This window comes from Hoplias malabaricus, chromosome 16 (genome assembly GCF_029633855.1).
Source record: "Hoplias malabaricus isolate fHopMal1 chromosome 16, fHopMal1.hap1, whole genome shotgun sequence".
Taxonomy (NCBI): Eukaryota; Metazoa; Chordata; class Actinopteri; order Characiformes; family Erythrinidae; genus Hoplias; species Hoplias malabaricus.
The window spans coordinates 29,009,192-29,013,528 of NC_089815.1; positions in this window are offsets into that span (position 1 = coordinate 29,009,192).

The following is a 4,337-nucleotide window of genomic DNA, read 5'->3' on the forward strand; positions in this document are numbered from 1 at the left end:
CAGCAGCTGTCAGATTGTGCTCCGGTTTCCTCCCACAGTCCAAAAACACACGTTGGTAGGTGGATTGGCAAATCAAGTGTCCGTAGGTGTGAGTGAATGTGTGAGTGTGTGTTGCCCTGTGAAGGACTGGCGCCCCCTCCAGGGTGTATTCCCACATTTCGCCCAATGATCCCAGGTAGGCTCTGGACCCACCGCGACCCTGAACTGGATAAGGGTTACAGATCCGCTGCAGGTGCTGCTGCTGCCACTCAGCGCCAGTATCTCTGGGTCCTGTGATAGATCCTTGCCCCAGGTCTCTGTGAGTGAGGAGTGCTCTGTGTCCAGCATGGCCTCCATCAGATAAACAGCTCTTTCACCTTTCAGAGAGTGTGTCCGTTCTTCCGCACTGAAAAGATAACACTTCTGGTCTGAAAGGATGTGAAGGTCTGAAGGAGCTCTTGTCCAAATATTCATCCTGCTTGTAGAGAGTGTTGTGGATGTTTTTTCTTATTATTATTATTTCTAAACAGCACACAGCTGATATCGTCTGTGGTCTGAGCTGTGAGCAATTCATGAAATGGGCACGAAGCGTCCAGCCAGGTGTTCATTGGTGCACACTGGTGTTATGCTCCCTTCCAAGTGCGCAAATCGAATTCTGGCATCTTTAACGCTGGCGTACTAACAGGTTTGGGACACACAAGCAATGGCAGCCAACTTGCTAAACGGTCTGGTTCAAACATAGTTATACACACTGGAGCGCAGCCAAAGTGTTGCTGATGATGCTGCGGTTTCCTAAATGGCACCACCTTGCAGGACATCCCTTCAATCCCCAGCCAACATTTTTTCCCCCAATTTTGCTACGGCAACAGCTTCTGAAGTAGCTGCACTCGAGCTTAAGTTCACCATGCTCAATGCCAAGTGCTGGAAAGTGGTGTATACGACCCCAGCCTTGGGCTCATTGGGCTGTGATGGGTGGAAACCTTTTCAACACTTCTGGGGTGGTTTTTAATTCTTTTAACTTTTGTAATTCAAGTCCAAAGCAAGATGAGTACAGGACTGTGACCTAATGCCAACAAGCCCTCACAGAAATGTTCCAGCATATGTAAAGCCTTCCCAGAAGAGTAGCAGCTGTTACAGCTACAAAGGAGGACAATCCACCAGTTAATATTTTTGATTCCAGAAGGAACGCTGGGTGAGGAGGTGCAGGTGTCTGCAAATGTTTGGCCATATAGCGTACGCCTAAACGGTTTCCCATCCGTGGCAACTCGCCAGAAAAGCCATTTCCAGGGTAAAACGCTGCCACCGTGGAAGGCTTTTAGAGAAGGCACGGCCACAGTGTTGTGTAGCCCATGAATCTGGGCTATGAAGTCATTTAACATGGCAGTAATTACCCTCTCTCAGGGGATCTAATAGAAGCTGTGCTCACAGCTCCAGTGTGGCGCTCCTGGCCCTCGGAGCGATCCATAACCCTGACACAAGTCTCCACGCTGTCACTCCCTCCATGGCACCCTTCGAAACCCAGCGAGAAGATGATGAATGCACTCCCCTCTCTGACATAACAATCCTAACACACTTTACTCTCTCTCTCTCTTGTGCCCTCCTTCCTGTCTCACCCATCCCTTTTTTTTCTCTTCTGCTCTCTCTATTTCTCCTTCTTGCCTCGTGGGTTTCTTTCACTCCATGTCTGGTCCTCCGCCTTCTAAATGTGTTATGGTTTTACCCTGAATTCACTGACAAAGCCGAATGAGGAAATTGGGAAACAGAAAGACTCAATCAAAGGGCGAATCATTGCTCTGTTTTGAACACCTTACATCACACCTTGCAATGTCTAAGGAGTACACCGAGTACGTCCACTGAGTGTCATCAGCTCCCCCTTATGGACACGGCTTTATAATGACCTGCATCTGCCCAGAGCGTCATACAAAGTCCAAGCTAATCGCTAGGTTAGCTCATTAAGAACATGTGTTTACACTGATTATTTTTCAAATCAAATTTCATCAGAGGCAGCAGAGTGGAACTAGGTGATGTCGCTTTCACACAGCTCCAGGGCGTCTGGGTCCTGGTGTAGATCCTCACCTGGGGTCATTGTCTGTGAGTGACTGGGTGAGTGTGTGACACTGTCCACAGGTGTGAGTGTGTGAGTGACTGGGTGAGTGTGTGACACTGTCCACAGGTGTGAGTGTGTGTGACTGGGTGAGTGTGTGAAACTGTCCACAGGTGTGAGTGTGTGAGTTACCGGGTGAGTGTGTGAAACTGTCCACAGGTGTGAGTGTGTGAGTGACCGGGTGAGTGTGTGAAACTGTCCACAGGTGTGAGTGTGTGAGTGACTGGGTGAGTGTGTGAGTGACCAGGTGAGTGTGTGAGTGACTGGGTGAGTGTGTGAAACTGTCCACAGGTGTGGGTGTGTGAGTGACTGGGTGAGTGTGTGAGTGACTGGGTGAGTGTGTGAGTGACCAGGTGAGTGTGTGAGTGACTGGGTGAGTGTGTGAAACTGTCCACAGGTGTGAGTGTGTGAGTGACTGGGTGAGTGTATGAGTGACTGGGTGAGTGTGTGAGTGACTGGGTGAGTGTGTGAGTGACTGGGTGAGTGTGTGAAACTGTCCACAGGTGTGAATGTGTGAGTGACCGGGTGAGTGTGTGAAACTGTCCACAGGTGTGAGTGTGTGAGTGACTGGGTGAGTGTGTGAGTGACCAGGTGAGTGTGTGAGTGACTGGGTGAGTGTGTGAAACTGTCCACAGGTGTGAGTGTGTGAGTGACTGGGTGAGTGTGTAAAACTGTCCACAGGTGTCAGTGTGTGTGTGACTGGGTGAGTGTGTGAAACTGTCCACAGGTGTGAGTGTGTGAGTGACTGGGTGAGTGTGTGAAACTGTACACAGCTGGGAGTGTGTGAGTGACCGGGTGAGTGTGTAAAACTGTCCACAGGTGTCAGTGTGTGTGTGACTGGGTGAGTGTGTGAAACTGTCCACAGCTGGGAGTGTGTGAGTGACCGGGTGAGTGTGTGAAACTGTCCACAGGTGTGAGTGTGTGAGTGACTGGGTGAGTGTATGAGTGACTGGGTGAGTGTGTGAGTGACTGGGTGAGTGTGTGAGTGACCAGGTGAGTGTGTGAGTGACTGGGTGAGTGTGTGAAACTGTCCACAGGTGTGAGTGTGTGAGTGACTGGGTGAGTGTGTGAGTGACTGGGTGAGTGTGTGAAACTGTCCACAGGTGTGAGTGTGTGAGTGACTGGGTGAGTGTGTGAGTGACCAGGTGAGTGTGTGAGTGACTGGGTGAGTGTGTGAAACTGTCCACAGGTGTGAGTGTGTGAGTGACTGGGTGAGTGTGTGAGTGACCAGGTGAGTGTGTGAGTGACTGGGTGAGTGTGTGAAACTGTCCACAGGTGTGAGTGTGTGAGTGACTGGGTGAGTGTGTGAGTGACCAGGTGAGTGTGTGAGTGACTGGGTGAGTGTGTGAAACTGTCCACAGGTGTGAGTGTGTGAGTGACTGGGTGAGTGTGTGAGTGACCAGGTGAGTGTGTGAGTGACTGGGTGAGTGTGTGAAACTGTCCACAGGTGTGAGTGTGTGAGTGACTGGGTGAGTGTGTGAGTGACCAGGTGAGTGTGTGAGTGACTGGGTGAGTGTGTGAAACTGTCCACAGGTGTGAGTGTGTGTGTGACTGGGTGAGTGTGTGAAACTGTCCACAGGTGTCAGTGTGTGTGTGACTGGGTGAGTGTGTGAAACTGTCCACAGCTGGGAGTGTGTGAGTGACCGGGTGAGTGTGTGAAACTGTCCACAGGTGTGAGTGTGTGAGTGACTGGGTGAGTGTATGAGTGACTGGGTGAGTGTGTGAGTGACTGGGTGAGTGTGTGAAACTGTCCACAGGTGTGAATGTGTGAGTGACCGGGTGAGTGTGTGAAACTGTCCACAGGTGTGAGTGTGTGAGTGACTGGGTGAGTGTGTGAGTGACCAGGTGAGTGTGTGAGTGACTGGGTGAGTGTGTGAAACTGTCCACAGGTGTGAGTGTGTGAGTGACTGGGTGAGTGTGTGAGTGACCAGGTGAGTGTGTGAGTGACTGGGTGAGTGTGTGAAACTGTCCACAGATGTGAGTGTGTGAGTGACTGGGTGAGTGTGTGAGTGACCAGGTGAGTGTGTGAGTGACTGGGTGAGTGTGTGAAACTGTCCACAGGTGTGAGTGTGTGAGTGACTGGGTGAGTGTGTGAGTGACCAGGTGAGTGTGTGAGTGACTGGGTGAGTGTGTGAAACTGTCCACAGGTGTGAGTGTGTGTGTGACTGGGTGAGTGTGTGAAACTGTCCACAGGTGTCAGTGTGTGTGTGACTGGGTGAGTGTGTGAAACTGTCCACAGCTGGGAGTGTGTGAG